Raw genomic sequence first — 14,467 nt, 5'->3', positions numbered from 1 at the left:
TTAAAAAGACACAGACAATGAAAATAGGTAGAATTGTTGAAAATGTCAACTGTGTTGTGAACAGAGAACCTGGGAACAAGTAAAACATTTCAGCTACTTAGGCAAGATTTTTTACTGAAGATGGTACGTTAAATATGGAAATAGACAACAGAATCAACAAAGCTGGTATAGTAGGAAGTCAATTAAATAAATTCATATGGAATAAGAGAAATTAGTCGGAACACTAAATTAGCTGTATGCAAGACAGTGTTCAAATCAGTTTTAACTTATGGATCTGAGAGCTGGGTCAGAAGTAAAACAATTGACCAAAGACTAGAGACCGCAGATATGAGAGTGCTGAGAAAGATTATAGTGGTGAACAGATGGCATCAATGGCAATATCATATTAAACACGAGGATATGAGGAAAGAACTTGACATTGTCAGCATCCAGTAATGCATTAGCAGAGCTAATCTCAGGTGGTATGGTCACTTAAACAGAATGGGCGAAGAAAGATTAACAAAACGACCCAGAGGAAGACCAAGATATAGGTGGAGATTGATACAGTACAAAGTGCCTTAGATGATAGAAATATAAGATCTGATAATGTTGGAGTCTTGACAAGTAACAGACTGATTTGGAGGAAAATTGTAGATAGAAAGTAACGATGTAATTTTTTTTCATGTACTATCATATCCTGTACACCCCTTGAGGGTACATGGCAGGAATTTGATGATGAATTAAATGGAATAAACTTGAACAAGACCATAAACAAATACAGTGACTTCAACCAATTGAAAGGAAGTTAATTGGCCATTTAAGAGTAATTTACTTAAGAGTAATATGCATTTCTTTAAAGGATTATCAGCATAAATTGGCGTTTATTAAATCGTTTACACCCATTATTTATCTTGCTTTGGCCATTCTGGGATATTTGTTACATGGAGCACAAGAATTGCTTGGAGAACTAAAAACATCCTATCTCCCCAATTATACATGAGAGTTAATAAAGAGCATGGAGCTAAGAGACTCAAAGACGAATACTTTTAGCGTCAGATTTTTGACATAGATGGTAGAACATAACGCGTGCACGAACTAGCTAAAAATTTAATAACGGTTCTGTTTTCCACTAAGCAAAAAAAAAAGTCCCAAGTAAGCATTTTCAGGTTTGAAGTAGTGTAAGTAGCAGGAAGAAGCATAAATTTTTTCACAAACATTTGGAACTCTGATAGCAGATCCTACCATACTGATAGCATCCGTGAAAACTTGAATCTAAATGCATGCTGGTTACGATATATCTAGATTAGGTGCATGATAAAGTTCAGAAATTTCACTCTTAAAATAAAATCTGAAATGATGGAATTGATTGTTGATAGATAAATGTGATAGTAATAATATGGTTAATTGTTGATCAAGCTTAGAACTGGGAAAACCAACACTAATGGGTGAGCACAACGTGTGTAGGGCATCAGTAAGCCGATGATGTAATTGGACCTTCACATTAAGGTGAGTTCCTTTAGTGTTCTTTCCTGACCAGTTCATGACTGCTATTATTTTTTTTTAGAAAGCTGTTGAACTCAAGAGTAGATGAGAAGGTGGAGATTTATAGAATTTTTTTCATTAAACATTGTTAGTGAAGGAATAAAAGTTTTTTTTTTTTCAATGGATACATATTTGTACTGAATAGACATTAGGCATTTACAGTCATGAAGGTATAACAGCTTGTGCTTTCTAATCACCTACCATTCTCCATGCAATTTCTAAGGATGATTTGCTTGCTCTGCCTTGTCTTTCCCCTATTATGAAACTCATCCACATTAATCTTGATAATAAACACTACCAAATTTGTGGTCTTAATCAACCCCAATCCATTAGATTGTGCAAATTTCCCTACATTCCAAAAACCTGAAACTCCCTTAATCAGGTTGGATCCTTTCAATCAACTGTCTTTATTTTGAAAATCTAGCAACCAAATATTCATATTTATCCTCATCCCTTACTCTTCCACTTCCTCAGATCTTTCCACCAATAGTACACATGTATTCAATTTTAAAACCTTTCATGCAACAGAACTGGTAATCCCACTCAATGTATTTCAGTTACTAAATTTTCATCTCCATATTAACATTCAACCCTCAATATTAGGATTCAAATTAAATAGCAACAGACCTTGGATCCTCTCTGGGAATTTACTCTATTCACAACTTGCTGATACCTATCAGACAAACTTCCAAGTGTTCCAACCTTTTACATGTCTGTTCCTGTTTAATTACCAACTTGTCTGCTAGGCCGTTTTAAAAATCGTATATATATATATATATATATATATATATATATATATATATATATACACATATACATACATGACTGCATCTCCCATATCATTTGTTACTTTGGTATAATAATGCTAAATCCTTCCTTTAACAACCCCGTAATGTCCATTGATAATGCTTTTGTCAACCCAATTCTGAATCTTTGTCTTTGCCAACTACACCTGCAGGCACAGTGACTGCTTTGAGGCCCTTTTTTTTTTTTTGTCACTGTTGCATGCTTACTACCTTTACCAAGCAAGTCAATTTCCTTGCCTGCTCTTTGTAACCATGCAACTTTATATTACTACCACTTAATTTGTACATCCTCCATAATGACTTGTAGCTTGCACTCATAATTCAACCATTTTACTTCATTATTTGACCCTTTGAGCACATTCTTTTTTCTTTTAGCAGATAGGGTTGATTTCCATTTTCTCATTCTGTGACAGCTGTTTAGTCTCATGAGCTTTTCATACCTGCCAGTCTTAGTTACATTCTTTTTCCCACAGAATTAGTACTACTATGTCTGTTCCAGATCCCTTCATGGTCACTCACTGACGAATATTCCATACCCCATTCATAATAATACATAATATATTCTGTTGAAATTAAGTTCAAACCTTGATCCTCGTATGGCCTCTTGCATTCTATTTATTGAAATTATCATTCCAAATTATATTACCATAACTAAAATCGCTCATTGTTTCTGTTGTTCATCCAATTTGCCTATACACTTTCAACACTCCATTCTATACAGCAATATTCAATTAAATGTCCTACTGTATCACTACATTAGTTTTAGTTCTGGGAAGAGATAGAAGTCAAAGATGGGAATAATATTCCCCAGTTATTGTTTTACCCTTTTCAAGATAAACAAAATGCCTTTAGCATTCCAAAACACTGGTGCAGTGGCCTTTCCTGCTGATGGAACCAACTTTTCTCTTCTTTGGTGCTGAACAACCGGTTTCTGGCCACTTTTTTGACTGCTGTTTGGATTGTGGTGTTGAACCGAAAGCATGGTTTCTATGATTGGTCTACTATTCTGTCAAAGTTGTATTGTTTTTTTTTTTGGGAGGGGGGTACATACATAAAATTACATTTAAATCTTTTTTCAGGAAAAGAAAAACGAATCTAATGCAAGGCCATGTAGCTCAGTGGAATTGCTTGCATCCGGTGCTAGGCTGCCCCAAAGATAGACCTTAATTCAAGTTTAATCACTGACTGGAGGAACTTTCTAAGCAGGTCCTCCACTAGTTTCCGAGTTAGTCGATCTCTGGCATGGGAAAGCAGGTTTTTTCTCACTGAAAATGGCTTTTGTCTCCTGTAAACTAGAAAATCGACCACATTGTTTCAGACCAGCACATACACATATTCTGTTAGGTTTAGGTACCAAGAGACAAGAGATAACATTTGTTTGCCAGTCTCTTCATCGGCTGCTGCTTATAATTAGTGATGGTCTTGGGCCAGCTATCTCTGATTGCCTATCCATAGAGATTGAACTACCCACTCAGCCTCCACAAGCTAGATAGGTAGGCATAAAAGGCCTCTCCTACTTCCTATACAGGAATAAAAGGCTGATTTTATTATTACGTGACGCCTCCAGAGAGTCCAAGGACTCATTGAGGGAGGGCACCTACTCTGCAACTGTCCAACTCATCTACCACCCACCACCACTAGTATTTCCACAGATAATCACAAACATTCATGCCTACAACAGGATTCGAACTCGCAGCCTTTTGTCTGGGGAGTAGATACACTAACTACTTGGCCAACAGTTAGATATTTATATTTTACTTGTAAATCTAATGCGTATTTCCCAAAGGGAAAAAAAGTGAGGCTGTATGAGCCCTATCTAACTTTTGGAAACTGGGGGACATTCAAACACCATTACCCAGTCAGAAATAGCTGGCATGAGACATTCTAAATGACATCCGGTGAAGAGAATACAGTAGACAACTGTCATTTATCACATTTCTCCCTAACCAGAATTCAATGTATTATAGTTTGAAAATAGTTGTGGGTTTTCTTGAATTAGCGTGATGAAAAAGCCGCTTGACCAAAAAATCAACAAGCGGAAATGATCGGAGGAAGGTTCCTATAGTCTGCAAATAGAATCGAACTTAAAATGGCCTTTCTTCAACGGTGACTGCTATGGCTGCAAATTTCATTTCCACAGGTTTCTAGAAAACCCTGCAGAAATGAAAGCCTTTAAGCAGAACTGACTTTCTATTTTTTATGAAAGAAATCAATTTTCTTATAATGAACTAACCTTTTTTAAGAGAAAAAGTTTTCATTTATTTAGAATAAAGAGCCAATAGGCTTCGTTTCGGCGATGTAAAACTATTTAAATTAAGGGGATTTTAAATCCCACATTGTTTTAAAACCGAATAAGAAAATCAAAGATCGGAATCGGAGTTTCATGCGGAATATAGTATCTATAAACGTATCTGCGTTCTTTTCAACTAAAGTGACAAAGTGCGGTGATTAGAAGTTCACTAATAAGGAAACTACCGATATACGATGTATCATGTGACCCGGTGAACCGTTTCGTTTACGAAATGGGAGCTAAGGAAGCCATCCTAATTGAAGTACCTGCCTACCTGTGGTGTCATTTCGTTCAATAGTTCCATCTATATAAAGCAAACCCTTTATGTACGAATCCACATGAGAATGGCAAGATTGGTAGCATTCGAAGGTTGTTTTCGAAATTTTGGGTGCAATTTTATCCTGATAGACAAGTAGCATTAGATTTCTGTTAATAATGAAAATAACGATAAGCAAACTTTTATCAGAACATCTTCATTTTCCAATCTATCTATCCCAATGGCTTTAACAGGCCTTTAAGGCCCACAACCTTCCAAGCATGCTTGGATTTCGTAACCGAAATACGAGGATAGAATGGTCACTCCTATGCCTGAAGGTATTCTTGGCTGTATCCCTGTGTGTTCACGGGGTTTGCCTGCTTGCGGGATGAAAAACACCAGATAAACTGGCGGAAAAACCCTACTGCCCGCGCCCAAGACCGGCTAACTTGACTATGGCTGAGGAAGATCCTTCAGCTCCTCGCGTCTCCGACGAGAATCGAACCTAGGACACTCCTTTCCCAGGCATATGGTTGCGAAGCGCAAAGCCACTAGGCTAACAGCGTGGACCCATTTTCCAATCAGTCTCAATATTTCCAGAAATCCAGATTGTACATATACAACACGTGTTGGAATACAAGTAGCATTAGATTTCTGTTAATGAAAATAACGATAAGCAAACTTTTATCAGAACATCTTCATTTTCCAATCGAAGTCTCAATATTTCCAGAAATCCAGATTGTACATATACAACACGTGTTGGAATATATATATATATATATATATATAAAGTTTTTTCCCCTTTGGTTTAAAATACGTTAAAGATACCAAGAAAGTTTATATACGCACTTTGTTTTAATCATTTTCCCAAAGTAAGCAAAACTAAGTTTTGTGCGTGAAATATATTCACGCCTGAGCTATTCACATGTGTGTGTATATATATATATATATACCCAGGATATATTTTATTTTATAACCAAGCTTATAAAATTACTTTGTAACCTTAATATACAGTATCCCCAAATTAAAAAACGAATTACACATATATACACACACCGGTTTCGACCTTTATTGAGGTCTCTTCCATGGGAACCAGAGCCAGGAGAGTGTAGACATTCTTGGCATATTCCCAAGATTTCTCAGACTTGCCTTAAAGTGAAGATTTGGTCAGTTGTGCTTCTACCTTAATGAAAGCCACATTGTTCTTCTTGGAACTTTGACTCAACTATGCTCCTGCATCTTCTTTCCAAGCACTTAGCACATACTTTCCCCAGCAGGCTTAGTAGAGAGATGCCATGATAGTTGCTGCAATCTCTCTGGTCTCCCTTCTTGAAGACTGGTATTATTATTGCTGTCTGCCACTGCTTTGGTGCTCGTCCAGATATCCAAGCAGCCTGACACACTCGAGTCAGCCAGAGAACACAGTCTCGATATACGGCTTTTAGCATTTCGGGCCGAATTTTATCATCACCAGCAGCCCTGCCCAGTTTTAGCGATTCTATTACTAAATGGCCTCTTCTGCTGTGAGTAGTCATTGCCCTGATCTGCACCTCTTGAATGTCCACAGCTGCTGGGCCATCTGGGTTAAGAAGGCTCTCACAGTATTCCCTCCATCTGTGGAGGATATCCTTCTCGGTTGTTAAAAGGGCACTATCGGAGGCCTTAATTGCCCTTGCTGTGCACGATTTCCTCCCGCGTAGGCGGCGGATGGTCTGCCAGAATACCTTGTTCTCATTTCTATAGGATGAGTCTAATCTTTCTCCAAAGGATTCCCAAACCTTCTGCTTTGCTGTCTTTACTGCCTCAGCAGAAGCTTTTTATGCATCAGTGCACCGGATACGCATCTCAGGTGACCTGACCCTAAGCCATGTAAGTAGGCCTCCTTTTTTGCCCAGACAGCTTTTTGGACCTCTGGGTTCCACCAAGGTGTCCTTTTCTCACTGCCCATCGCCACACCGAGCTGCTTTCTGCCACAGCATGAGAGTGCAGAGGTAGTGACAGCTGTTCTGAACAGCTCCCATGCCTCCTCAACATCTGTAGTATGTCTGGGAATCTCCTTGAACCTGGAGATGTTATCTGTAAATTTCTTCCTCACAGCCTCATTTACCGATGCCTCCCATTTTACGCAGTATAGCTGCTTAGGTCTACCAGCGTTGATGGTAGCGTTTGGTTTCTGTAGTCATAGAGTACAAACAACAAGATGGTTGACAATTTTGCCCCTTTCCTCACATGAACTGAGGGAAATAGGACTGTTGAGACTATAAAGAAGTCAATCAGAGACTTTTGTCCAAATGTATCCCTGCACCAGGTATACTTATGGACGTCTCGGTGCTGGAAGAAGGTATTGACAAGCTGTTAGTACGTAGAAGTCCAATAATTTCAACACATCTGTGTTAAGGTCAGGAGCTCCGTTCCAACCACACCCCTTCATATCTGGTCATCTGTTCCAACATGTGCATTGAAGTCAGTCAGTCAGCACAACTGATTCCATCTGCCACCCTGTCAAAAGCAACATCCACTTCCTCCAAGAAAGCAGAGTATTCTGACTCCAGATTAGGTGCATAAGTTTGCACCATTGCGAAGTTGTGGTTTTTCATCTGGAGCCTTAACACACACACACATACCTGTACCCCAATGGGATCCACTCAGCAACAGGGCCTTGTGAGTATCCCCACACCAGCCTGAGCAGATATTGTCAGGCTCACACCAGAGTAGTAGAACTTCCACCGCTCATCCAGGTCGACAGTTCCAGAGCCTCTCCTTTTGGTGGAAGAAATCCTGACTAAATCTAGTTGGAAGTGCTTGGCTTAATCGACCACTTCCTTTTCCCTGTCAGAGAAACGATGTTGCAGTTGCCTAAAGCCATAGCCTGGTGTCATTGCCATTTCCATCCTTTTGCAGAACCATTTCTTTGCACTGCCCCTAAACAGTTCCCCAAATATAGGTAGTTGGCCCATTGGTGGAGTTTCCTCTAACAGAATGCTGAGGAATGGCGTCTAAGGGAAACTGTAACATATTTTTTGAATGGGTCCATCTTCCTATAATCCGAAAGCATCCCTTGGTAACCTGCGTGACGCAGTATGACCTGACCATGTTAATGTTTGGTAATTCCAACTTTAATCTTTCAAAGTTGGAATATCAGGTACATGTCCTTGATACACAATGCTTTGAAGAAATCCCCGCAGCCAAAAGTCAAGGATTGAGATTAGGCGATCTCGGTGACCATGGCTTGGGAAATGCACGACCAATGATTCTTCTGTCAGAGAAATGTCGCAAAACACGCTGTACCTGAAGTCTCATGTGGGGTGGCATGCCATCCTGCATGAAGATGATTGAATCGAGACATCCTTTTTGCAGTTGTGGAACCACAAAGTTCTGTATTGGCATACCTATTAGCATTGACGGAACAGGTCACTGGTCCATTTTGGCAATTTTCCGATGATAAAAGCCATAAAACCGCACCACACTTGACTTTGGGCGAGTAGATAGGTATCTACAGACACACATGCAGATTAGTTGCAGCCCAAATGAGAGTTGCGTGTGTTAATATCGCCGTTCAAATAGAAGTGCGCTTCGCCACTCCATAAAATCTGCTACGGCCATGCATCATCCACTTCCATGCACACTAAGAATCTCAAATATAAGTCGATTCGTGTGGTCGCAATTCTTGAACATGACTGATTTTATAGGGGATAAATCTTCAACATCTGATGTAGGTTTTTCCGCCCCATTGTGTATACGATATCCATTTGCCGGGATATTGCTAGTGCACTGCACAATCATCTCCTGTTCCACAATAGCAGTTGCAACTTGTTGGTGATTGATTGGTTTGTGTCCCCTGCCTACCTGCACTGCTAGAGTGCCGGTAGTTCCAAATCGCAGAATGTTTTCGTAAGTTTGTTATGCTAATCGGTCCTTTTCGTAAATTTTTCATAAGCCAAAAAAAACACAGACAAGCATTATTGTTCCACTGATAGAGTTTGACTAACAAAGCAAGCTCACATAAGAGGCATCGAAAAGCAGTTCATCTATGAATGATAAGAAATCTCAGAGGCTTTCATTTTATTGCATGCTCGCTCACAAGAAACACGATAATGCAAATTAATGCATTTTACTCTGTAAACAGCGCCAAAATTTCTCCTGTTGACGACTTTTGGTACTATTTTTTTTTTCGTTGAATCGAATATCCCGTTGCACTGTGTAAGTCTACCGAATATTGGCAGACTTACGTAGACGAAATACATTACTCCAATGAGTAATGTATTTCGTCCAATACATTACTCGTTAGATGGCTCTGAACACTTGACATTTTATAATTGCCCAGTATATGTGGATGGACCAGGCAGTGCTATTGACCTCCCTTCCCACAAGCAATGGTTATGAACTGAGCTCCTGGAAAGTATTATAAACAGTACAAAATGTTGAGCAATATTGCTGTTAGGGATGACTACATCCCTTATTGGGACAATTAGGCCTCATTTTAAACTAGTCTTCATGTACCCATTTGTTATTGAATTAAACTATTCATTCACATTTTGTGGATGCTTCTCTCACATCATATATGCTGCTTTTCACCAAATTGTGTAAAAAATTCATACCATTTCATTTTTCTCTTTTCTTACATTTATAGAAACTAGCATCTCCTGTTACCAGTCAGTTCATTTTTATGGATGTGATACAGTCAAAAAAACAACAAAAAAAAAGTCTTTGCTCATCTCATAAAAGTTGCAACTATGAATGGAAATACAAGCATTTCAACAATATGCAGCAATAGTTCTTTCACAAACATGACTTCCTGGGCTCAAATATAGTCACCATCTAACATGTGGCAAATAGCTTTTGCAAGTACACAAAATAGATATTTAATTAAAAGATAACTCTAGGGGTGTGAACAAATATCAATGTCATATTAAAAATGAAGATATCACAAAGGAACTTGACATTGTTAGCAATTCAAGAATGTGTGAGTAGAGTTAATCTAAGGTGAGGAAAAATTAGCCAAACAGGTGTTTAATGCCAAGAGAGTTTAGGTGGTTTAATTCAGTCAGAAGTGCCTTAAAAGCATAAAATGTTAGATAATATTAGAGCAAACAAGTACTAGACTAATTTGAAAACTGTTGATAGATTAATATGATCATGGTAGCCTAAACACCCTTTGAGGGTACATATCTAAGCCAAATCTTTAATAACATAAGAAAATAATTTTTTTAGGAAGAATGATAATGCCATCATAAACTTCTATGATGAATGTAGCATATCTCCATTACCAGTGCACAGTATTCTTGTCCACCACAATGGAATCATTCCATCATAAACTTCTATGAGGAATGTAGCATATCTCCATTACCAGTGCACAGTATTCTTGTCCACCACAATCGAATCATTCGGTCTTGCCCTTCATTTGTATTAGATGTACTTATGCAATTACCTACCTCTACAGAATCCTGCAAAGAGGTTTTGGCACAATAAAATCTAAGGACTATATTTCCAGTTTAGAGAATCTTATGACAATCCAGCAATGGACTATCCACTGATTTGTTTCAACCAGTACATGAAACTGTTTTATTTTTCTGGAAGTATCATAAAGAGGCCATTTCTAGTAACAATTTTTTTTTTTTTTTAAACTGATCCTCCATTATTTATTGAATTTGCATGGCAAGTAAGGTTTTTCATACTTTGGGAAATAATTTTTGCATAAAATAAGTTCACATTGCTATAATCTCAGCAATAAATGACATTTTACACTGTTCAAAACAATTAGGGGATATTTTCGTTTGTCAGATAATTATAAATTTCTGCAAATAATTATAATTGGGTACTTTATACATGAATAAATATTTCTTACTTATGGATAGGGTGTAATTGATAAGATAGTTTAAATAATTGGTATTTATTACAAATTGTGTTACATTTGTAAATTATTTTTATAACTTGCTAATTTACAAGAAAACCAAAATATCCCCACAGTACAAATGTATTATGTTTGCAAATAACCACAAGTGAGCAGGAGCTACAAAAACTAATATTACTTAACTACCAGATTTGAATTTTTTTTTTTTTTTTTTAAATTTATGCTCAATGTATTTCCTCTACTTTTTGCTGTCTCTATCACTAACAGTATCATCAGGAGGTTACTTAACATAGGTATAAAACCAACAAAAAAAATGTTTTCCAACTTAATATCCAAGTTGAAAAGAGCAGAATGATTGTTTTAATTACATTAATTAAAAGTCATTAATTACACGTTAATTAATGACTCAGATGTCATGAAGGATCATTCCTTGATTTCTATTTATTGTGCCTTTTGAACGAATGACTCCTTGAACAATCTGTCGAAGAAATTCTAAGTAGTGCATGGAGAAAGCTTGCCAATTTACAGTGTGATGTTTAAGGATGTTTACTACGTCGCATTTTTTTTCTTCCCTTTTGTTTTCAGCACCCACTATGTTCTTTGTTGTGGATTTCCAAACTTCCATCTGACCTATGTATATCTTTCCACAAAAACAGAATTTTGTATACCTTGCACAGTTATAAAAAAAGAACTTTGCCATTAGAGGAGCATAGAAAGCTTCGTAAAGTGTTAACTGGTTTGAAGTTCACTGCTTGTAATATTTCGGCTATTTTTCTTGTACTGCCAATGTATGGAATGAATACTATGCCTTTGTAATTAATTTCTGAGTTCTCACAAGATATAGTTCAAAATTTGTTTTTAGAGTAACTCTTGAAGGAACTGATTAAACAGGATTTTAAGCTGTATTTTTCCTATTTTTTTTTTATATATATTTTATTTTGTTGAGAGTGATGGAATGAGCTTGCTTCTAAATACCTGCCTGTCTGGGTTTCTTTCCTATAGATTTCTAACGATAATTGCCATTCCAAGACATTGTCTTGGAATGGCTATTTTCCATTCTTTTCTACTTCTGTGAATTTTATTTTTGAATGCCGATTATTCAGTGAACAAAATCTAGGTGGTTGTGGATGTGTTTCCATATAATAAAAATGTCATCCACATATTTCCACCATAGATGTGGTATTTGAAGAACCTGAGCTATAGCAGGTTCTTCAAATTTTTCCATGAATAAGTTGGCAATTAGAGGTGAGCCCATTGCAAGTCCAATTTGGTAAAAATTTCCAAGTGAAAAATGAGTATTTTAGGTAATGCTGGAAGAGATATGCAATGTCCAGAGGAAATAAGTTTTAAAACATATCTATAGTCTTCAACCGAAACATTAATAAATAACAAAACTTAATCTAAACTTTTTTTTTTCATGTTAGGCCCATACACGAGAGGTTGGCTGGTTAATCTCTAGTATTTAATACTATATATGGGTAATGGGAAAGGAAAAACTTGTTTACATTTGATTTAAAAGCCTGTATGTTGTATTCCCTGGGAAATAAGTCAGGGAGAAGACTGTTCCACAGTACAGCAGTAGCAGGGATGAAGGAGGAGGAAAAGAAACTTGTTCTGTGGGTTTCAAGGTGTACTGTGAAAGGATGTCGGACAGCAGCTGTACATGTTCCAATGGGCTTAGTACAGAGTGGGAGGAATTATTGATGCTGTTTCAGATGAACATTTCCCATGGAAATATATATAGAATATACAAATTGCAGAGACCAAACATCTATGTGAGAGGAGAGAGTTGGTAAGCGTGAGTCATTTATCAGTCTAATTACTCTCCTCTGTATTGAGTCAAGCATTTTGAGGGAGCTTTTAGGAGCCCCACTCCAAATGTGAGAGAGCAGTATTAGATAGCTGGGTGGATTTGCAATTTGTATAAGGTTAACAGCTGTTTACAGGTCTTGAGCGAAAGAGAAAACCTAGTTTTTTAGAAGCTGAGGATGCAACGGTTGTGATGTGTTTATTCCAGGAGAGGCTTGATGTCAAAGGTAATTCTGAGAAGAGAAATCTCATCTTGTCTGGGAATTTGAGTGTTATCAAAAATAATGCTGGGAGGGGGGGGGGGGGGGGATGGTTTTTTTTTTTTTTTTTTTTTTTTTTTTTTTTTTTTTTTTTGCGAGAAATAAGACAGAACTGGGTTTTATTTTATAGCATTGAAGTTGCCGAGGTTATCTGAGCCCCCATTGGAGAATGGCTTGGAGGTCAGAATTAAGGGCAATGGTAGTTGATGCTCTGTGTGTTGAAGTGAGTTGTGTAGAGTAGGGTTTGTCAAATGAAAGGGAGGAGTGCAATGTGCTGTCGTCTGTAAAACTGTTTTGGGTTGGAGGTCAACTGAAGTAGGTCATTGATATACATACAGAAGGAAGAGGGTCAGTGAGAGAACTGAACCTTGTGGGACCCCAGCATTAGTTGGCTGGTGGGAGGATAGGGAGCCATCTACCATCACACGTGTGTTCAGACAGGAAACTGGCAATCCATCTGCAGAAGTCCTGAGACAGTCCAAACGATGGAAGTTTGCTTAGTAAGCCTTTGTGCCAAATCTGGTCAAAGGCTTTAGAGATATCAAGTGCAACTACTTGGGATTTTGCCAAATTTCTCCATGGCATTTGTCCAGCGATGGGTGATGTATAAGAGTAGATTTCCTGTTGATCGGCATCGACCGAATCCATATTGGTGGTTGCTTAATAGCTGGGTACCTTCTAGGTAGAATAGCAGCTGAGAGTTGGTTTTCTCCAGCCAGTTTCCAGGCTTTGGGACACACACACACACTAGTGGAGTAAGAGAGTATGTAAAGAAGGCATAGGATAGGAGTCAGTTTTCAGACCTTCAGGATAATTGGAGGAATGCCATCAGGGCCAGGAGACTGTCTTTTTGCAAAAGAGGTTTATGACCTCTTTTGCAAAAGGATACAGGGTGTATGTTGGGCATTTGCCATTGTCAGTTATGTGTGCATTAGAGGCAATTATGAAGCCAGGAGGTTAACTTTTTCTATGGGTGATGTTGCAATTGAGCCATCTGGGTATGATAGTGTAGGGCTAAAGTTACAACCAACTGCCTTGGTGAGAGACCAAAAGGAGTGGCTGCCATTTGAACAAGCTGCAAGCTTCCTGCTTTTTGCCTGTTCAAATTCTGTTTTAGAAGCATTGATAAGCAAAGGTTGGTCAATTGGTAGTCTCTGCTCCTAATGGCTCATGAAAAAAGTTAAGCAAGTTTGAGCACGGTTAGTAGTTGGAAGGGAATCAATCATTTAATGCTGTTGGCACACTCTCCCTTGTTGAGTGTTTGGACTCCCTGGAGGTGTCACATAATAATTTTCTTGCATCTGTTTTGGACTTCAGTATGGGGTTTGCCACCCCCATCCTGACCATAGTCATGGTTGCAGATGTATGATTTATATCAGCAACCATCCAACTAGAAGAACACAAATCATAGGTTACATATAACACAATCTTTTTTGAATTCAAAAGTTTCACAAATGAATCTTTCTTTTAGTCAGTTATCCTTCTATTGTTCTAACTAAACTATGCACTGCAATATGGTATACTGAGTGGTTAAAACATCACATTCCCATACTAAATGGAGTCCACTACTACAACAAATGACATCAGCTACAAATATAGGTGGCAAACTATGTGGAAACAGTCTGCTTCACAGTCATGCTCAAGTGAGAACAGACAAGGAACACTAAACTGAAT

Source organism: Typopeltis vanoorti, chromosome 18 (genome assembly GCF_054136105.1).
Source record: "Typopeltis vanoorti isolate ZY-2024b chromosome 18, IOZ_Tvanoo_1.0, whole genome shotgun sequence".
Classification (NCBI taxonomy): domain Eukaryota; kingdom Metazoa; phylum Arthropoda; class Arachnida; order Uropygi; family Thelyphonidae; genus Typopeltis; species Typopeltis vanoorti.
This window is presented reverse-complemented; position numbering follows the sequence as displayed.